Below are 22,644 nucleotides of genomic sequence, written 5' to 3' on the forward strand. Positions count from 1 at the left end.
TGGTTAGCATATTTTAGCAATAAAGTATTTTTAATTAAGGTATAAACATTGTTTTTTAGACATAATGCTATGGCACGCTTAATAGGTTCCAGTATAGTGTAAATGTAACTTTTATGTGCACTGGGAAACCAAAAAATTTGTGTCACTCACTTTATTGTGATACTCATTTTATCATGGTGGTCTGGAACTGAGCCCGCAATATCTCTGAGCTATGCCTGTATTAAAAAATGTCATAGAATTTTGGAACAATAGAGAAAATATTACTCTAATCCTGAGTTTCTCAACCTTGGCACTATTGACATTTTGTACTGGACAATTATTTGTTATAGGGAGCCGCCCTGAGCGCTGTAGCAGGATGAGCAGCGTCTCTGGCCTCTGCCCAGTAGATGCAGTAGCGTCCCCTCCCCCCCACCCCATACACTCCCTCTGGCCAGTTGCAACAACCAAAAATATCTCTAAGTATTGCCAAAAGTCCCCAGGGGAAAAAAGCAACTCTAGCTGGGAACCACTGTTCTAATTATACCAAGTAAATACCACTACTTTCATATAGGCAATCTTTTTCATATGTTATACATATATGTATACGTATATTGAAAGTTTCATTCAAAGAATGTTACAGATGGCTAGAGCAGACTCCTGGCATTTGAGAAGGACACCCAAGACCTTTGCAAAGCCCCAAGTCGGCAAATAGCACTTTAGCGCATAACATCTCCCGTAATTGTGCTTGAGAATGGAAAGAAAACAGTGAAACTGCTCCCAGACTCAGATCACGAGCAGCTGACCAGCTTCATTCAGTAGCCAAAGTATCTGGGTGTCCACACTCTCCAACCTTGCAGCTCATTTTAATCAAATTTGCATCAGCTAAACTACAAATCAGTACAGGTCAAGGGTCTCCTGGGTCTCTCTGGAGTAATTCAAGCAGTGAATCTAAACACTTTAAATGCCAAGGGACCACGTGGACCTCAGGGCCTGTGCTGCAGATGCGTGACAGTCCTTGGACGTAGGCTGGAGGTCCAGGAGCTATTGCAGTGTTAAAGCCTAGCAGGGCATTCATTTATGCAAGATAAGACCACGAGACCTAAGTGTTTTAAAAGTGGTTTGTTTTGTGGATAAACATATTTCAAAACATAGGTAATGGTAGAAGGGTGATGATTAAAAAAATAATACAGATGAAAATTTAGAGTTTGGTGTACAAGCTGGACGCCAATACCTGATGTTTCACATCATCTCCAAGGCCCGAAAAGCTTGTCTTGTGATGACCCAGCCCTGGGACTGCAGAACCAGCCTGGGAAATTCACCTTCTGCACAGAGGAGCCCATGGCAAATAGTTTCTGCGCAAGGATGAGCTCGGTGGTCTGCTTAGATTCAGGACCTCAGAGACAATCTGAACATAACCTCAGGCAGTGCCACAACTGAAAGTCCTCTCGGGTATAGACAGAGCATTCGAGAGTGGAGAAGAAAACTGGATCAGGAGTGAGGAGATCTTTGCTCCTCATCACCTTGCCTCCCTGAACATGGCCAAGTGCAAGTTTACCATGCCGCCAATACCATTTGTGAGGGCTACTGGGTTATGAGAAATTAATGAAAATAAACTTTGAAAGCTTTAGAAGGCAAGGCATTTGTGGCAAATTCGTCTCATCACTAAACACTGCAATGCACCCCAGAGTTACAGAGAGTACAGAGAGTAGGTTCTGAACGTAGGTTTTCACGTGGTCAATTCTTGGTCAATGTAGGCTGTGACGTTGCTTTTCTCTAAAATCTTAGAAGGCCAGGAGCAAGGGTGAGTTTAAGACTTGGGAATTAAATCAGAATGGATTTGTCTTTGTACTCACACCTAGAGGTTAAAATGAGATGACGAGCTATCAGGAAAAATGGTTCACAAAGTTTTCAAATCATTCAAGTCTTTAGTCCTGCCTTGTTCCCACTTCCCATGGCCCAGTTTGGTGGTGCAGAGGAGAGAGGAAAATACTGGATTTTGTACCTCACTGCCACATAAAGGGGCCACTCACCAAGTCAACTAATCTCTCTAGACCTCAGTTCCCTCACTTGTCAAACTGGAAATTTGGGGCATGCCTACCTCCTACGGTTGTGGTGAGGTTTAAATGCAATGATGTGTTTGCACAGCGTAATGTACAAAGCCTTTTGAAAATATCAGGTAATCTCCGGCAAATGTATTGCTCATTAGCAGCTTCATTGTTACTTAGTATCGACATATATACACTACCGAATGTGAAATAGTTAGCTAGTGGGAAGCAGCCGCATAGCACAGGGAGATCACCTCAGTGCTTTGTGACCACCTAGAGGGGTGCGTTAGGGAAAGTGGGAGGGAGGCTCAAGAGGAAGGGGATATGGGGATATATGTATGCATACGTCTGATTCACTTTGTTGTACAACAGAAACTAACACAGTATTGTGAAGCAATTATACTCCAGTAAAGATCTATTAAAAGAAAAAAGATGGGTGAGGAAGGTCAGAGATACTGATGAATAAAAAGAAATCTGAGAACTGCCTGTAGATTTTCAAAATTCGTACTATTTTCTTCTCTCACGATGTTAGCTACAAATGAAGTTCTATTCTACTGCCATGAAAAGGAAATGTTTACACATTAACATGGTTGACTCTCAACATAGCTTGTACAAGAAAGAAAGTCTCAAAATAATACATAGAATATAATTGCATTTATATAAAATTCAGGGAAACACGCACACCAATAAGGTGCTTCGTGATATGCACTTATGTGGTAAAATTATAAACAAAAATGAAGGAAAGGGAATATGTTGGAGAGGGTTTAAAGGGTGTCTTAAAAGTTACAGGGATGTGGGACTTCCCTGGCGGTCCAGTGGTTAGGACTTGGTGCTTTCCCTGCCGGGGTCCGAGTTCAATCCCTGTTCGGGGAACTAAGATCCCGCAAGCCACTCGGCCAGAAAAAAAAAAAAAAGTTACAGAGATGCATTTCTTAATCTGGGTGGTGGAGACAAGTATGATCATTTTATTATTTTCATTTAAACTATAGTTTAATAGTCATAGTTTAAGAATAGTTTAATAAGAATATATGTATCAGTGCCTATATGTATATATACACAGACACCATATAGTATATATACACATATTTTATATACATACATACACTCAGTGTATATGATATACATAATAAAATATTAAGATTCTCCATGCCTCTAAAATCATATTCTAATAAAATCTTATTGACATAAGATTTTTTTCCTCAGTTTGTTGTTCATGGGTCCACATGGACCATCAGTAAGCCTCATCTGGAACCAATTTCCCCTGCCCTATTCATGTCCCACCCATTATGGACATAGCAGTTTTGCCAGTTTCTCAAGGTTGCCCTGCATTTCTTGCCTGCCTCAGGCACTTTGCACCTGCTGTTCCTCTGCCAAAGGGGGTTCCTCCCCAGTCTCGCATCCTTTAGGTCTCAGTTTAAGCATCATTTCTTTTACGAAGTCTTTCTGTCTCCTCTGACAAGGTTAGGTTCTCCTGTGACATGCTTCTAGAGTATCCTGCATATGTCCTTCCCAATACTCATCACACTTGTATATACTTAATTTCTGTCTTCCCAATAGACAATAAACGCTAGAAGAGCAACGCCTATCTGTTTGGCTTACTGTTGAATCACTAGTGCCTAGCTAGGGCATCCCGTGAGCATGCCACAATATGTGTTGAATGAATGGTGAATGAATGGAGGGAGGATGGATGGGTGGATGGATGGACAGATGAAGGGATAAATGGCAAAACCCATGGATTCCCTGGCACGTATGAATATGAGATTATAAAATAAATTTTATCGGCTACATTTTTGGCATTGCTTCATCTACTATTTTCTAAGAGCTTGATGAACAATTAGCACCAGCTCTAAACAGCTGAAAGAGTTGTCACTGAGATTTACCTTTACTATATTAATCTGGCCCAGCAATTGCTTCTTACTGACTGTAAGAAGTTGGGATTGGCATGGTGATGTCACTTTAAATGCCTCGATGAGGTCTTTCTTTCACTGCTCTGTGAGAAAAAAGGACAGGATCCTCTCCGAGAGAGGCACGGGATAATGCACTATCTGAGTTATCACTGCTCAGTCAAAAAGTGCATGAAGGAGCCACATAATTCATCTAGACAGCAATCACCGTGGAGTTATGCAGGTCTCTCATGTAGGTGATGAAACAGCCCAATTCCCTGACAGTGGTGAATTACTCCTGTGTCGCTAATAGCGATGCCAAAAGAAGTGTCAAGGCCACAGACGTGCAGAATGGGGGGGCTCTTCGAACTGCACGAGTAAAACTTTGATATGTTTTATTGCTTTCTTTTCATCTTGATCGTTGAGGTTTTAAAATGAAATTACAGGGATGCTAAGCCTAGCCAATGGGCAGGGTGATTCATTTCTACTTGGCAGTGGTGTGAATACGGTGGCTTCAGGCCAGGCCAGGCCTGGGCGGGGGCCCCTGTGGCTCAGCTGGCACCTCAAACCCTAACAAAGGGTCCATGGCATATGGTAGTTTTTCCTTTTTCATCTATAGTCAAACCAGCAAATACATCTTTTTTTCTTGTGGTTAAAATACTGACCTGATGTAATAAACCTCTGATTTTTAAAAGCCTTGCAGTATGAGAGACAGGCTACCATCTGAATTTGAAATCTGGTGATTAGGAAGTGTTTTGAATGGCCTTGAGAATTGCAGGTAAAACATTAAATTAGACTAATATTCTTGTTTAGTTAAACTTTTTAATATTTTAAAAAGCCCTTCACAATATTGTGGATAAGTAAATTCTTGGGCCCAATTTCAATTTGAGCCAAATTCCAACTAATAATGTTACACCCATAAACCTTCTCCTTAACAGCCCATAACATTAAACTGAAAACAGGATTCTTAAAACACACTCTTATGCTGCCTATGCATGAAATAAGCATTACAGACTTTTACCAGATGTCTTTAATAGACATTGTTATTGAAAAGAATATTACATAAAATAAATTTAGACCGTTAGTCTAGCACAATTACTAAGGGAATATTGCTGCATGTTCAGGTAATCACATCTACACTTAATTGAGGGGGGAAAAAAAAAAATCTGTGGCCATGATGATCTTTTGGTGGTGGTCAGGGACTCATTTATCCATCCAGCTCATTATCCCAGATTAGCACTTGTTAGTGCCTTCTCCATATCATAAGCCCCAACTTTCAGAAAATTAAAAGTTGGTCAGAAAAAAGAGCTTCAGTTAAGAAGCGTCAGCCTAAGAACAAATCCCTTATAAAAATCTTAGGGGAAAAAATTCAGCTCTTTTTCAGTTATGAGTGCCAAAAAAAAAAAAAAAGTTTTGTGGTTTCAGGCACTTTTAAGTTTCATAATTTGAAAATAAGTTAGAATTGAAGCAGAAAAAAGAAAGCTCTAAGTCCATAACATGGACTTAATGCCTGTGGTATGTTTTGAAGACAACACAAAGCTAGCAAAAACAACCGAACTGGGCAGGGGAGGCGGCAGATGAATTGGGAGATTGGGATTGACATATATACACTAATATGTATAAAATAGATAACTAATTTAAAAAAAAGAAAAAGAAATATGCAAAAAAAAAAAAAAAAAGTGGAGAGGGGAAAAATAAAACAAACAACAACAGAACTATTTGTTGGGAAATATGTTGTCTTGTGCCTGAATATTTCAAAAAATACCACAACTTGTGACAGAATTGAATTTTGTTGTCTGCCTTCAGGCCTGCAATATAAAAAATATTATGCACTGTTGCCAATTAGGTAATAACTGGAATATATCTGACATTTCTCATTCTAGGGTATTGAACCAAGTAAGGGGGGAAAGACCCACTTTTCTGGTCAATGGTCTGTCCTTGTGATAGCAAGCTCTGATGGAGATAAATCAGGGGCAAATGGCCATTAAGACAGGCCTGATATTTTCATTTCCTGTTAACAGAGAAAGAATGTGGAGGAGGGTCTTAACCAAGATGACTCAGCAAATCAAAGCTGAAGTTCACGTCTTTCCCAGGTGAAGCTATATTTGCAGCGTGTTGGGCTGCGGCTTCGTCCTCTTTATTTAGATGCTCTGCATTTGGGCAGGTCTGGGAGACCAGGAGGGATCAGCATTTATTACTGGGGCGGTCCTGCCCGTAGCTGAGTCTGCGCAGAAGAGCAAGGGCCGGCATGGGTTTTGGATCAGACAAACCTCCATCTGATCCTTGTTCTGTAACTTACTGGTTAAGTGACTTTGGAAAGTTATCTGAGCCTCTGTCTATTCATCTGTAAAATGACTCTAAAAGAAATATATACCTCTTGGGTAGTTTCAGGCGTTGCATAAGGAAGAGATTTTGGCAAGTAGTAGCAGTAAATGTTAGCTATTGTTATTCTTCTCAAATTCCAAAACTTGCTTCCCAGTTACCAGTAAGTTACATTCTGTAGATGTGGTACTATCTAATAGGATAGATCTTACTACTTTATATATGTAGGAAATAGCAGGCTATGATCACCTCCTTTTATACATATTTTGGAAATCTGACCAGAGAGTTAAAGAAGCAGCAATGATAAGACAGCTGACGCAGGATTCAGAAAACCTGGTTTGTGACCCAGCTTCACAATTTACCACTTAAGCAAGTTGCTTAAGCCTCTCTGAGCCTCAGTTGTTTTTTTTCGTTTTTTCAATCTAAAATTGAATGATAAATCTTACCTACCTCATATAGTTCCTGTGAGGATTGAATGGGAAGATAGATGTGAAAGCGTTTTGGAAACTATAAAGCACTTAGTTGAAATACATTAGAGTATTTTTTACAGTTTTTATTAGGCTCAAAGTCACTTATGACGACAGATTTCTTTCTCCATAATTTTTTTTCCTTGAAAGTGTATTCTTATTGGGAATGATTGTTATTTATGACTCATTTATTAATAGGCATAAAATTAGTTTTTATGACAGCCTTTTGCTAACAGTAAACCAAAAATGGATTCATGATTTTGTAGTGCTGTCTGGCTTTTCTCCTTTTTTGAAGTGGAGCCTTCACAATTTGTTGGAGCGAAGAAGAGGGCTGTATTGCTTAATAACTGTTCTACTAAAGTTCACCAAATTGTACTTCATGTTCTGACATTTATTGCTTACACAGAATATGTGTTTTCTACCTGGCCTTGTTAAGCGCATACACACACACACACAAAACTTGCTTTGACTAAAGGAGTCATACTAGTATGGTTAGAATAACTAGAGAAATTCAATTTGTCTGAAAGTTCAGGGCTTCAAGAGCTAATCTCAAGTGACAGAGTTAATGAGAAATTTTGACCAAGAGAAGACGCTTACATTCGGAAAAGGACAAACATTCTGTATAAACACACCTACTCCTTCCTCTGGCAAGGTTGTTTATGCTTAGTCATCGGGAAAGTTTCAGCTGATCTTTGATCCACATGGGCTCAGTAATTACCAAGACATTGACTACCTACAGCCTAGAGAGAAAAGGGAAAGCCTGGCTTACTTGTAGCGTGGATACCTGAAAGAGTAACTCAAGTTAAAGAAATGCTTTCCTTGGAGATGCCATCTCTCTATTTTACGGTCACACCTGCTATAGTCCGTCTGATACCAGGTCTGCTCTGCCCAAGGAAGAAGGAACTTTGAAGTAGGAGAGAATCATGATTCATATCTCCAAGCGTTATTCAACGCCATTCAGACTTCCGTGTCTTTAGGACACTTACTGTCTGCTCGTCTTTAAGGAAGCAAACACTGCACACTAAAGTGTGATGACCTCTCGGTTAGGCGGTCATTGTCCCTCAGCTCCACACCCACCCTTGTATACTTGGCTTTCCGAGGCTAGAGCTGGAGTCTGCAAACCATGATTCCCCTTTGCCAGCAGCTCCAATCTGAGAACTGTGGTTATTAGAGGAAGCCTGCAAAGCTGGAGGAGGAGAAGGGACTAACTCCTTCCCATGTGCTCACTATTGTCTCGATGTCTGTGAGCAGCACCCCCAGCCAGACTTCTTCACTCAGCAGAAGCAGTTCTTTCCCACAGCAGCGAGTGAATCCAGTGTTTAGTTCGCCCAGCATCTGCAGAACCGGCCACGTTGTGCATCCCCAGTCACCAGCGCCAGCCAACCATCACCCCCTCCCCAGGGGTCTGAGTTTTAGCTCCATACGGCATCTCCAAGCTCCTAGATTTTGATAATTCCATCTTTTTCCCTTTTCCCCCAACCCTAGTAGTACCTTAATATCCTCTTTTTACACTTTCAGTTACCTTGTTAACAATGTTGTACCTAGTTATGAATTCCTTATATTAAATTCTCTCTATTAAAATAACTCGGGCAGTTTCTGTCTCCTGACTGGACCCTGACTGATACACAGCTGACAACCTGGATGCATGTGTTGACACTCCCACGGTATTGTCTGTTCTACAGTAGTTTGTAGTCAGCATCTATTGCATTTGTCTGCCCAGAAAGCAATCTTTTTATTTTGGCAAGCCTCCCTCAACTCACTCTCTGTCCCTGTAGTTTAGGTAGGACTGTCTCTACCGCTTGCTCCACGGGAAGTCTTGTGACTCAAGTCCAACAAATGAAATTTTGTGTGTCACAGCCAGAGTGATTGGTTTAGTGGGTGGACCTGTGCTCCAGATGGACTTGAAGTCAACGTCACCTCCTTAAACTTCCAAGTTACATAAGCCAAGAAGTTCCCATGCCTTAAAAAAGCTAGCTTGAGTTGTGTGTTTGCCACTGACAAGCTCTTAAACAAAAGGGATGAACCTTTAACAGTAGTACTTAAGTAGAAATTTGGTGGATGTGTGGGTGACAGGTAATTCTCCATGGCCTTCAAAACATATCTCCCCAGTGGAGCTGGTGGTGGCAGGTAGGTGTACACCTCACTTGGTCCTCCTTCAGCCTGGAGTCTGGCTGGGACTCGTTGCCCACTTCCCCACAGGGCTGATTCCACATGACCAGGGCTGGTAAGTAGAGAAAAGAGTCTTCAGGGCAGTGGCTTGGTGCTCTGGCATCCGCAATGTGAGATGAATATAACTTTGTAGATGCACATTCTAATTGACGATTTAGCTTAATTACCTTACACGGTGATGGAGACGGGACAGAAATACTTCCTCATATTATCTTCTAAACATGACCTATCTGAAACTGATATCTAAGCTAAGATCGGAATAGGAAGAAAATTGGCACTTCCTGAATACCCTTTTAGATAGAGATTGGGCTAAGCATTTTCTTTTCACAACCAACCCAGGAAATATATATCATCACCCACTTTTTAAAGCTGAGAAAAGTGAGGCTTAGAAAGGACCCTAACCCTAACCCTAAGCAACTTGTTCAAGGTCACAAGCTACTAGATTCAAATCCAGTCCCCTTTGACATTGAAATCCATTCTCTGTCACCACATCAGGTGATGGCTTCCCTGAGGAAGTCAGCGGATAGTTCAAAGAGAAAAAGATGATCACCGAAAACACCTTGTCTCTTACTTTTCTCCTTGTTTTTCCACATCTAAAGCCCCAAAGCAGAAACGTGGCTGGAAATCTGTCCTAAAGGCAGGAATTTATCCTGTATATGGGGGAAGCAAATCCAAAAGCAACAGTACTTGGAATGTTAGAAAAGTCTTAGGCTGTTTCTAGTCCAGCCACAAATAAACAGAGGTTTATATGTGTGGAGTGATTTACTATCATTCATTAGTGTATTTTATACTTCGCTGAACTTAGATAGGCAAATTATATAAACACTTTATATATAAGCTGAACATGTCAGATGTCAGGACTCAAAATATGTGTTCAATTAAAAAAATACATCTCTTAAAACCAAAGCCCTAAATACATATTAAGTGATGCCCTAATCTGAAGGTAAATGAGATATGCCACCTAACAGATATTAAGTGACCTACATTCAGTACAACCTCCATTAACGAGGCAAATGCATTCCAATGGCACACTTTAGTGTCAGAAACTTCATTATCCAATGAGGCAATAACACAGAAATCATAAGGACCCCTCCAAGGAGGACAGAGAAGAAGTGGGTACAGTTTAAAATTATTAAATATGAACCCAAAGAATATAAATAGGTTGCCCGAAAACAAGATTCTGGAAGCTCTAAATTAGTGAGAGGCGATTAAGAGAGAATGGGACCCTCAGGGCTAATCTGTGCTCCTCCAGAGAAGTGGGGAAAAGGTTTGGAGGAGAAGCCTGCGGGAGTGGCCTGGATTGGAGCAGAATGGACCCCACGTGACTTGGTCACTCCAGCAACCCCAGACCAGGCCTGGAGGGGCTGGAACTGAGCCTGGCCAGACAAGCCTCTGAAAGGACACGGCTATGCAGAGCAGAGAGACAGCACCTCTGACGCCACAGGGGCCCCCAAACCCACCAAGGGCGTGCTCAGCGTTGGAGTTACACGATTTCATTGCATCCCATGTCATCCCATCCATCTGCAAGTCCTTTCACAAGGGGGACGTCTGTCATTATTCCATCAGGATGAAAAGACCGAGTCCGTTTACCGGGTGGAGGTTCCACATTGACTAAAACTCTCTTATACTAGAGTGTTGCTCGCTGACCAATCTGACAATCAATCAGTACATGGCAGTGACCCCGATGACACCCTTCTCTTCCTGAACAAAAGCAAGGAAGTGGGGAAGTGGGTTGACACAGGGCAGCAGAAGGAACAGAGGAGGCAGCCAAAGGGTTATGAGACTCGAGAGGCCGGGGAACCCCTGCATTTTTGCTGATTTCGTATTTATACCGTAAACCATGCAGGACAAACATGCTCTATTCACCGAGGTATTTTTGTCCCGTGCAGCTGTGTGGCTTAGCAGGCGCTTTGCTGCCGAGCCATATGACTCATGCCAACGCTGGCGCATATGATTTATGAAGACTTAAAGAAAAAGAAAACAGCCAGCTTCACCATGGAGGAGCTTCGCTTTCAGAGGATTTGTTCATCGAGGATTAAGGTGCCATTTCTTGCTCTCTGGGCGAAACAGTGGGGCTGCCTCTGTCAGCAACGGGCTGGAGGACAGCTTCCAGCTTCACCCCTCCCCCGCCCCCCTGCCCTAGCCCCAGCTAAATGAGGATGGCTCTAGTGTAAGAAGAGAACAGAGTTGTAGCCTGAGGATGTGTGGCCAAACCGCCCTATCAGAGGTGTTGCTTACACCTGGAGCTGCTTCCCTCCCACACAGGGTCTGCAGCCCAGGACATGGGAGAAGGTTGAAAAGGGACCAGGTTTTACTGGTACCCAGGCTGGCAGCATCTGTCAGGCTGTCTCCCTGCCTCACTGATCGGGAGAGAGAAGCTTCAACAGGACTCCTTTCCCCAGTCCTACCCACACTCCCCACGGCGGGTCAGAAAGAAAGGGCTGGGATCTCTTGCTCGAATACATTTCTAACTCCTACCCTCTAGAACTTTCCAAACTGGATTGACAAGCCTTGGCTCTTTCCTACTCTCCCTCCCTGTTTCAGCTTTCACTTTCAATCAAGGCCAGGTCCACAGTTACTCCTTGAAAAATGGGAAAATCAGGCCAGTTGGTAGCCCAGGTTTGTGGCTATAATACCTCACAGCTGCTTTGTGACAAAGTAGCTTGGACTAAGAAAGCGACTTTGGTAATATCCTGTTTATCTGCCTCCAGGAACGCGCTGTCACCCACCCCTACCCTCACCACCATGGAGCAGAATAAAAGTTCATGAGGATTTGTGGATAATAACGTGGTCATGGAGCCTGCACCTTGGACACTTCTACCTTCAATTAAATCGGGGGAGGCTCAGGATAAAGTCTGTATTCATGCTGTCTGACTTGTTCATCAGATGCTACGTGTATCATTCCTATGCAAGATGAGAAGAAAACAGATTGGGAAATTTTGCAGAACAAGAACTGAAATGACAGATTTTTAAATATTAGAAGGATTTACCAGTTGCCAACAAGGTTCTATTCTAAGTCAGAAAATAAATAAATAAAAGTTTGGGTGGAATGTTTAATCTTCCAGCAAAAGTGTTCAATTAAATAGCTTATCCTTTGTTTCCTTTGGTTGCAGTTAGTTTGGGGAGAGTGCTTCCAGTGTAGCTTTCGGTTTATTTGTTTACTTTTTGTGTGGTCCAGTCCCTACCCCCACCTACACACACACAAAGGACCTGAACAACCAGTTACAGGTAGTTGCCATAATCTCTCCCCATGGAAGCTTTGAAGGTGCTTCCAGCTGCATCAAAGTGCTTCATTGCTCTGTGAATCTCCGCCCACTACAAAGCCGGCTGCCAGGAGCTTGTCGTGTGGTCTACCCTGTAGTTCTAAAGGAGCTATACTCTCTATTTATTATGCAAATTTTTATGGAGATGCCCTGGTATCTTTCTTGACTCACAGCTTAGCCTCGTAGTAGCTTCTTCTAGCTGGGATTAGGACTGTCTAGGAAAATTATCTACAGGAATACGTAAGGGTCAGGACTGCCTGAGACTAATCCTGCGACTTGAGGTCCTTTCAATGTCTACAATGCCACACCCTGTTCAACTATTTGACAAGGTTCTATCAGCACAGTAGTTGGGGAACTCTCCCTCAGGAACCTAAAGGGAGTTCATCAGTTTTGATTTAAGTTGTCGTTAAAGAAAAAAAAAACAGTTTCACCTTTGTAAAAATTATTGGTAGAGGATTGTGAAAGGAACAGGAGTCCTAAGATACAAGAGAAAATAGATGCTCCAGGACAGGCTGCCTGATAGAACTTTCTGCATTGATGGAAATGTTTTGTAACTCCGTGTTGTCCGATACAGTAGCTCCCAGCCCCATGTGGCTGCAGAGCACTTGTAATATTCCTAGAATGACTGAAAAACTGAATTTTCTATTTAATTTTAATTAATTTAAATTGCCGTCAATGGCTAGAGGCTACTGAATTGACCGGCATGGCTCTAGGAATTAACAGTGTGTGTGTGTGTGTGTGTGTGTGTGTGTGTTTAGAAAATGTAGAACCTCATGTGGAAGAAAGAGAAGGAAAAGGAAGAAAAAATATTGCCTACTTGGATTCTACTAGAAAAATTCTTTCCACCCGTCACCATAATACCTCCACCCAGGCAATAAGGAAATTCTAGCAATCAGGCCCAAAGAGAATAGTGTCATCGTGCATTTCCATTACTCATGTGGGAACAAGACCGCAATGCCCACACACAGGCTGGCACTTCTCTGCATTCACACCTCCTGATTGACAGCATTTCCAGCCATCGTGTGCAAGGCAATGGACAAGGGAGAAAGGTAATGAAATGGCCTCCTCATTGACCAGCCCAAGCCAATCATGTGTCATTGCGTGGCGCTGTCACTTTTCTACATCAAGGGTGCCCGTTACCAGGTAAGACACCTGCCCTTTTAAAGCGACTTAAATCAGGAGCTGTATGAGTGGAGAGGGGTCATCAAGAGGCCACAGGAATCTCAGGCCTGTCCGCTGGTCTGATGTGGGCCTTGAAATTGTTCCCTGAGCTGGCAAAAACAGGATTCTGAGTACTTTGCTGGGGACTCCAAGCCGTGTGGATGCTGTAGGCAACCTCCCAACGGAGGAAGGAAGCGCAGAGAGACATGGGTGGGAGTGTCTGTATGTGTGACGGCAGGTCCTTGCTGATGTGAGCCTGGGCTCCAGACACAGCGGCAGGAAGGTAGTCCTCCACCCCTGTGTCCCACCCCGTCCCCTATGTTCGTTTTCCAGCTACGTTCTAATTAGGAAACACTGAAGAAATCTTGGAAAGTATAAAGAACCACACATTAGCAAGTTTTTCTCCATCCAGGAGGGAAAAAAGAAAAACCAACTTGTTCATTAACCCACACTTCACTTCTGTAAAGTTGTCCTTTTTTCTTTGCCGCCTGATGTCCACATCTGGGCACAGCGTTTAGCCTGGTACTGAAAGGTTTTAACTGCTGCTGCGGCTGCCGTACTTTCTAGCCAGGAGAGATTTGCCTTCTTCATCATGAATTCTTTGGTTTTTCCCTGTGGCCAGCTGCTACAAAGATGCAGTCAGTTTAGCTTAAACAGGCTGAGGAGTGCTATCTGACATGTCAGCCAGATAGCACTTCTCGAAATCCAGTGCTCAGCAGGTACAGCTTTCAAAAAAAAAAAAAAGTCTGGGGGCTGCTTCCAGAGGGGCACAGACTTTGGTTGCAAGTCTGGGAATAAGAGCAGGGCTCCTCGGAGCACAGACACGGGCTTCTCCAGATTCAGCCCCGGCAGCGGTGGGAACAGCTTGCGCCATTTCTTTCTGCCTGTCTTCGCCCTCGTCCTGCTCCTCCCCTTCCCTTGCTGCCACCGGCCTGTATCTCTATTGTTCCCTTAAGCCCAGCAGCCAGTGTGCAGCCAGGCCCAACACGCGCTCCCGCTCCCGCAGCCAGCAACTTCCTCTGAAGCTGCAATGCATAATTACAACCAGCTGCTACGGGCTGCTGGCCGGCCAGCTCTGCAAACAAGCATCCTGATACCCCGAGTTCCAGGGAGGCAACAGCCCGCTCTTGGCAGCAGCAAATCCTCCAGAGGAAGTGCCCACACCCTTGGAAGACGAGAGAGAGCAGCCCTTGTCCCTCTTGTCGCTCCCGGAGGCCAGCTGTATCCTCTCTCCTCCATGTCCAGAGAGGGTCGTTTTTACTGTTCATAGGAAGGTAAGCACCTTCCTTCTGTCACCTGAGGCTGCCCTTGCCCTGATGGCCTATTGTCTGTGCTGGTGTCACCTTGAAGCAAGATGTTGTGTCCTAGGCCTAACTCGGGGGGGAAGTTGCACGAGGCACCCTGGCTTCCAATGAGCATGTCAGCCGAGGCGAACATGGACCGCGAGATGGGGGTGGGAAGTGCGCACTGCCCTCAGCTAGCAAGAGGCAAAGAGACAACTGATGTTGCTTTAAAAAAAACATTAAATTAAAAAACATCAAAAATGTTTTTCATTTAAAGTGAAAATCCAAACAAGCCTGACTCAGCCTCTCGAACTAAGGAGAGCAGCAAGTGGGCACAGAGCTGAGGATTCGCCCAGGACCCGCCTCAGAGCTGTGGGTTCATTTGGGGGCCTCGGCGATCTTTCAGGCTTGGCTACAAGTATGACTCTGATCCAAAATTAGGTTTTGAATGTGTAACACGAGGCTCCCTGCCCCACCACCGCCTCTCTCTGCCCTCCGCCCGTTTCTTCAGAGCCTGGCTCCGGGCCAGATCTGGCCCTCTGGCTCCTGGGGGATGGGCCGGCCGCAGTGTTCTGTTTTGTTCTGTTTCCAGGCAGGGTTTCAGGATGGGTGAAGGTGCACGGGCTATTCAGGAAGAAGAGGGGAAACTGATAACGCTTGGGAAGGGCATCCAACCCTCAGATCACTCACCCCATCAACCCAAAGCTGGAGGAGACCCTGCAGGTAGGAGGGCAGGCGTGCCACCCGGGGCTGCCCACGTGGCTTCTGCCCACCTGTGCTTTCCAGCTTGGGCTCCCAATAGGTCTTCAGCAGTGAAAGGCGAGCCGGGCCGGGCCGGCTGCTCTGTCACGTCCAATGGCAGCCGCGGAGGTGGGGAGCCGCTGGGAGGCTGCTGTCGAAAAGGAGCTGCTCACTTTACAGGGCAGTTTCCCGGGGATGCTGGCCCTGGCAGGAGCCGCTCAAGCAGGGCAGACAGGAGCATCTTCAAGAGGGCCCGTCCTCTCTGTCTGCGCTTCGGCAGCCGGACCATGGGCGGCCACAGCGGGCTAGCTGGCTGTCATGTTGGGGTTCCCGTTCGCAGCCTTCTTTGTCTCACTGTTTAAAACCCTCAGTAGAACTTTTTTGCAGAGTGGTACCGGGCAGAGGGTGCTTCCTTGGAAGGAATTTCAAAGCAACCTGGATTGGCAAAGGGCGTGCAGAGAGCTAGTCACTCTTGAATGTGAGTAAACAGTGGGGTTAGTGCCTCATCCGCTGTGGCTTTTCTGTGTTTCTTCATCAGTCTCTGATCATCTTTGCAATTGAATTCCCCACAGGAAGAAAAAAATACCATTTGAAGTGATCTTTTGGTGTTTAACCCACGCTTTCCCTTTGGATTTTTAAGTCAGGATACACTTTAGAAGCCCATACAAAGCAAACGCGTGTCTGTGAGAGCATCCCGACGCGGCTATATCAGCCTGATTATGACTTGGTGCAGCTTGACTGGCTCCCCCACTGAGAGCAGCTGAGAGGTCCCAGGGACTGGGTAATGTGATTTGGGGCAGGTTTTTCTTCGGGCTGGCGATGAGGAACAAGCTTAACAAGCAGTCATGTCTGAGCTCTCACTTTACCGCAAACCTTGCTTGAGGACATCAGGCTTTAAAGGGCTCCGTTCCCAGAGAAGAAGCATGAGAAGGCACCTACAGCCCTGTTATATCAATGAGTGGAGAACAAAAGATGTGCAAGAACAGGAAGAGAAAAAAGTTCAGTCTTCAGAATGATCAAAAATGAGATTGAGAGGGATAAGCGCCAGATTTTGAGACAGGAGACTTAGATTATTTTCCTAACTTTGCCCCCTTATCCGTGTGGACTTGGCCATCTATTTACTTCTCCTGGTTTAAGTTTTCTCATCTATAAAATGGGGGTGATGATACCATCTCACTGCTAATCTACCATGGTTGTGTGTGTGTGTGTGTGTGTGTGTGTGTGTGTGTGTCTGTGTGTGTGTGTATGGTGAAAACAAGCACACTAAGAATGTTAAAAGTAGTTGAAATGCATTTTGTAGTAAGAAAGTAAACTAGTATAAATATTAGCAGCCGTATGTGCATCTTGTACATGCTTAGGCTTATTTGTTTATTATTTAAACAAACATTTAGACCCTGTCATTGAAGTGGGTTTCATGGTACGCCACCCACTGATAAAGAAATGCAAGTACTTTTTCAGGTATAAGATCATCTGCTTATTTAAAAAATATACGTGGTCTGTAATTTTTCGCCCATCAGATGGGATTTTACTTGACCAAGTAAAGGGAAGCATGAAGTCTTTCAGGGCCCTTAGAGCATCTCCCAGTGCTTTACAAAGATGTTCCTGACACCCTGAGAGCCAGGTATTGTGTATCACTCTTTCCACCAACAGATGGAGAAACTGAAGCATGAAGAGGTGAAGCGAGGTCATCGCGGGAGCAGGTGATGGACTGGCTTCTGGTCTCTTGCTCCAAGCCCACCTCCACTTCGTCTCTCTCATAAACATCCATCAACAACTTCATCTCCAGGCCCAACACTGCAAACCAGGACCCACAGTGTACAGAGCATCTAAGTGCAAACAGGATCTCCACCAACCTGGGCAGAGCCAGGGTCTGAGCAGAAACGAAGGAAAGACAAGTGTTACCCCTGGGGGCAGAAACTCACAGTGATGTGCCAGGAACAAGGAAGGGATGAGTGAAAGCTCCACCTGATTGGTCCATCCAGCACTAACAGATCAAGATTATATCAACCTAATGGCAAGACCTCCTCAATGTTTACTTTATTTAATAACCGATTTTTGACACTATACTTAGAGATTTTCCTTCCTTAATATCATAACTGTGCAGAAAAATAGGCTGATGACAAAATAATTAAAATTTCATGTGAGTGTTCATATGTTGTGATAATGCATATCATGTATAAGTCAACCAAATCTTAGGCTGACTGAACATTTCTACTTAAAAGTTAAGGTTGTGACCCATTTTCCTTTTACATATTGTGTACCCAAATACATACCTTATCTCTGTAGGTTTTCAGCCTGGCTCCACCACTTTGTGACCTCAGAGCAAAAGCTCTGAGCCTCAAATTTCTCCCCTATAAATGGGGTAATCAGGCCTATCTCAGATTTTTTTTTTGCTAAGACTAATTGACTTCATGTTTGTAAAAGTATCAAACACAACCCTTGGTACATAGACAGTGCTTAGTAAATGCTATTTCCTTCTTCCCCATCTTTGAATATATTCTTCATGAAGCGCTTTAATTGTTGGAAGTACTTTCATGTATACTGTGTGCAATTCAATAAGGTAGCTAAGGGGCGTGTAATTATCCCTTCCAAATATATGAGAAAACTCTGTCCCTGAGAGGTTAAGTAATGTGCTCAGAGTCACACAGCAAATTGGTGCAAAACTGGAAGCCTGGCACCTAGTCCTGTGAGTCTCTGGACCTGTGATCCTTTCAGAAACTTCCATCCATGGCCACCATTGCCTCTACCTGAATAGAAGCCCCTCATTTGCCATCTACCCCAAACCAATTCCAATTCTCAGGAGACGGCTCCTTGGTGCCTCTTTCTGGTCTTCCCTGAACTGCCCCAGCTTCAGTCCCATCCCATTCCTCAGGAAATTCCCTCTACCTCCACCCGGAGCTGGATGGTCAGGGACTAATCCACGTGGCATATAAATCAAAACGAATTGGGAAGGAATGTTCTTTTAAACAAAAGAAGTTGAATTAGATACCACCATACACATTATGTTGTTCAATATCTACAGCGTGATAAAATCATCCCAAATGTCACCAATCCCTGGGGTACTTTATTAATAATTAAGTATTTTTAGTTCACTTAGGAATTCAGATTCCATTTAACAAGAGAATATACACCAAATACGTCCGTTATACTGCAGCTTGCAACAGAATACGTTAGAGATCTCAGCTGGGTTTCTCCAGGACAGATGACAAAGTTAATGCAGGTGTCAGTCTTTCCTAAAGGCAGCATAGGAGCCAAAAGTAGCATCCTGGATTTGTGTTTATTAGGAGTGTTTATTAGAATGACTAATAATGGAAGACAGACAACTTGGCAAGAGAGCTGAGAGAAGCCGAAAGGAAATGGGATGATCTTGCAGTATATAGGGCAGAGCAGAGACCCAGTGTCTGAGGCAGAGTAAATCATTTGTCCTCACACTAATTTTTAAGGTTTTTAAATACTGAGATAGGTAAAGAAGGCCATGTTCTATGTTTCTCTTAATGCAAAGGCCCCTCACATTTTTAATTAGCTTACTCCAAAATGATACATGGCCCTGGACACACACACACACACACACACACACGCACACACCACATACTTTTCTTTAAAAAAGCAGTTTTCTTTATTTGCTTTGTTTTGTTTAAAATGTTATCTGATTCTCTTTTCTTCTTCTCCATTTCCTGGGCAAAGTCAGAATACTGAATATCTTGAAATAAAGAAAGGGAAGCTAGCAGACAGATTGCCGATCTTCTTTATGTCTTTCAGAGATTTACTGTTTTATCCTAGGCCCACCAATGAAGATTCCTTTTGAAGATGATCAAGGAGAGAGAGAGAGAGAAAGAGAGAGAGAGAGAGAGAGGGGTAAGACCTGGGGAAATCAGTTGACCCCATCCTCGGCCCTGGGGCTCTCCTAACTAGCTTTGTAATGTGTGATCTTTTGGGCCTGTTATTTAACCTCTCTCTCTAGGCCCCCTCCCCTACCAGTAGAAGTTTTCATGATCTAGAAATCCCTTCTAGCCTTAAGGTACCAGAAATCTAGGCTTGAAGCAGGGAGAAGTTTTCTTCTCAATGGTGGCTGAAGAATTTTGCAAGCTTTTAGCAGAAAATGACCGTGGATAAAGTCTTCCACTTCCTTGTTTCCTGAACTATGTGCAAATCAGGCCACTTCTTTCCTCCCTCACTTAAACCACCTGCCAACCTAATAAAAGAGCCATAAATTTGGTCATAATGGCCCCAACAAAGGAGAAGGATCCTCTCCTAACCAGGGAGGTTGGTGGGACAAGCTGTCACCAGGAAGCAGAAACTGCAGGGAAGATTGTTCTTGTGTCTACTGTAACCAACCTGGGTGCCAGAGGACTCTGCAAAGCCATGAAGCAGCAGGACTTACTACGGAAAGTGGACTTGGTTTGCTTTATAGCCTATTCACTTTCATCCTGATATTATTAGGGGTCAAGGTCCAGCTAGTACTGCCTCCAGGGACTTCTGGTCTGAGAAAGGTGTGTGTGTGTGTGTGTGTTTGTGTGTGTGTGTGTGTGTGTGTATAGGAATCACTCCCTAAGTGTCTCTAAAACCAGTACTTCTTGCTGTTAGACACAGGGTCCAGACAAGTGGACTTGAGTAGAGATTCCCACCCTTCTCTCAGGAAAGAATTGACATGGCTAGAGAGGAATGTGAGAAGAAATGGTGGACGGGGGAGGCGGAGAGAGCAGGGAGAGCTATTTATCACATAGCAGCCTTGGGAGAGGAGCAGAGGAGGAGGGGCCGAGTTTCAAAACAACCTGTGGACTTAGAGACTATAAGTATGATGGAGGAAAGATGATTTAAAGTCACATAGATTAATAAACCCAATTATCCTGGATGGCTTTCTTTAACCTCTGGTTTTCCTGTTCTGAATGTCACTGTTGTTTTTTTCCTGCTAATACCAGCTCATCCAAGGTGACAACTGTGTGTATTCTATTTCACCATTTTTGGAAGCAGGTGGTGAGGTTTCTCACTTTGCCTTCACAGACACATACACAACCACCACTGCCCTGAAAGTTTGAGGAATTACTGTCTCTTAAAAAAAAAAATCTAGACCATTCTTTGGGTATTGTCAAGGCTAATCAGTTGGAACTAAGCTTATAACCAAGTGGGATCCTATCACCTATTGTTCACAAGTAGATGCTTCAGATAGACACTGAGAAGTTATGCCACAGGGCATGGCCTTGATCTTCAGCAGATTAAAATTATGTGTATGTGTGTGAGTTGGGGGAAGGGGTTGTTATCTGGCTTAGCTGCTGTAATTTCTCATGCTTTTGGCTCTTGGTAAAGAAAAGCATCTCTGAGATTTCTAGGGCTCTGAGCATAAACATAGATTTTCCCCACTTGTAAGAGTAGGGCGCAACCAATTCACTGCACCGATGATTAAATTGTGGCCCAGAGAAGTGAGCCAGATTAAGTGTGGCCACCCAGCTGGTTAGCCACAGAGCCAGAGAAGGAAAATGGGTCTCCAGGTTCCTTGTTCTGAGCTCCTTCTACCCAGGTGGATTCTAGGAGATCTGTTTCGCAGAACTTCCTTTCCAGTTTGTATTCAGCTGGAGACAAGAAATCATATTATGGGTTTATATATCCAAAGTGTTTACCAGTCAGACATTCCCCAGCACTCTCCACTCTCACCCACACTGTTGGAAGGCTGTGTATCTGCAAAAAGATATGGCAGGAGCACATACAGGCACAGGACAAATGTTCTTTTTTAATCAAAGTCCTTCTTTGCCCCAAGGTTAATTTCCCTTTGGCCTCGACTTCTTTTTTATCTCTGTCTATTCACTTATATTAGTTTGTATGCTAACACTTAAATACACCACCTTTAAATCTGGGAGACACTACACACAGCTAAATGTGACCCATAGCACCTAAAAAATAATCTAAGTTTCTGTGATATTTCTTACATTCACCCCTTGGTGATCACATGATGGGTGGGAGCTTTGAAGTCATGTCAGTATCAATTCTCTCCTTCTGAAGATGAGGTTAAGTGACTTGCCCAAGAATAACAGGCAGAGCTGGAATGAGATGGTCCCCATAGACCCACTGACTTTTCTTCTTTCTATTATGCCACACTACCGACCTGCCAAAGTCGGGTTTTGTATCCTCTCTTCATTCTTGTCCAACCCTGGTACAGATAGATACTGATGGGCAACAAGACGGACATGATATGGGCACAGACAGGAGGAGCATATGGGGAGGACAGAATGAGGCCTGAACCACCCAGCCTGCACTGCTCAATACACTAGCCACAAGCCATATGTGGATATTTAAAAAATTAATTACAATTAAATAAAATTAGAAGTTTAGTTCTTCAGTTCTTCACGTTTCAAGTGCTCAACAGCCGCAAGTGGCTCGTGGCTGCCATATTGGGCAACACGCCTATGGAGCACTTCTCCCATCACAGAAGCTTCTACAGCACAGCTCTGCTCTACCAGACCATCAGGACCTAATAAGAATAACCATCGTTTATTGAGCCTCAACAGCATACAGGCCTTACTGTTGGTGTTTTATGCCTATTATTTCATTAATCTTCATAAAACCCATGAAGTAGTATTATTTGCATTTGACAGAGCAAGGAACTGATATTAAAAATTCTTAGTAATTTGACCTTTAGGTTTAGTAGTAAATGGCAGAAACACGAATAGCAAACTATAATATGAGCTCTAGTTTCCTGTGAGGAGCCATAAAGACTGATAATGTAACTAACATTTACTGAGCACAGACTATGTGCCAGACACTGTTCTAACAGGTAACACATACAATCATTGAATCCTCTATAAGGTAGGCATGAGCATTATTCCCGTAAAGAAATGAACTTAGAGAGGTTAAGAAACTGTCCTAATGTCAACCAGCTAGTAAATGATGGAGTGAGGATTTAAACTCAGGCAGTCTGAGTCTCGAAGCTGGGTGCCAACCCACTACGCCATACTGATGACCAACTGGCTGCTGCTTCTATGTTTGTTGTATAAAAGGCAAGGACCAACCTGTGGCTTATGAGTCCAATTCTTGTTCACAAGGGTCAGTCACTCTTTCCAGATGGCCTCTTTCATGGAGCCAGCTGTCATATGCCTCTGCTCAGAAGGATCGGCTCCATTTCTCCTTGCTTCTGGCCAGCAAGGTCTGCTGCTCTCTCTGCCACGGCTAGAAGTCATCACAGAAGTCACGCTTGAGCGGGTCTTGAAAGCAGTCCTTTGGCTTACTCCTGGGAGGTGTCCCACCTTAGCTCACCACAGGACATCTTCACGAGCATCCTGTTGACATTCCTTCTTGACATTTGGTCGGCCCAGCTGACATCCTTTCAGTCCTGGTGGACT

General features: G+C 43.8%; 1 protein-coding gene and 1 long non-coding RNA gene across 3 annotated transcripts in view; one reads left to right on the forward strand and one right to left on the reverse strand.

Moving 5' to 3' along the window:
• The window catches only part of MAML3 (mastermind like transcriptional coactivator 3), a 628,002-nt gene that overhangs the window by 485,534 nt on the left and 119,824 nt on the right, over nt 1-22,644 (reverse strand). The gene's annotated exons all lie outside the window — the stretch shown is intronic.
• LOC132366356 (uncharacterized) lies at nt 14,296-17,426 on the forward strand. 2 transcript variants are annotated; one of them, XR_009503429.1, is made up of 4 exons: nt 14,296-14,563; nt 15,165-15,295; nt 15,701-15,791; nt 16,964-17,426. It is a non-coding gene; the product is annotated as an uncharacterized LOC132366356 (long non-coding RNA). The 2 variants fall into 2 exon arrangements; XR_009503428.1 differs by lacking the exon at nt 16,964-17,426 and adding an exon at nt 15,886-16,191.

This window comes from Balaenoptera ricei, chromosome 5, assembly GCF_028023285.1.
Source record: "Balaenoptera ricei isolate mBalRic1 chromosome 5, mBalRic1.hap2, whole genome shotgun sequence".
In the NCBI taxonomy this organism is placed as follows: domain Eukaryota; kingdom Metazoa; phylum Chordata; class Mammalia; order Artiodactyla; family Balaenopteridae; genus Balaenoptera; species Balaenoptera ricei.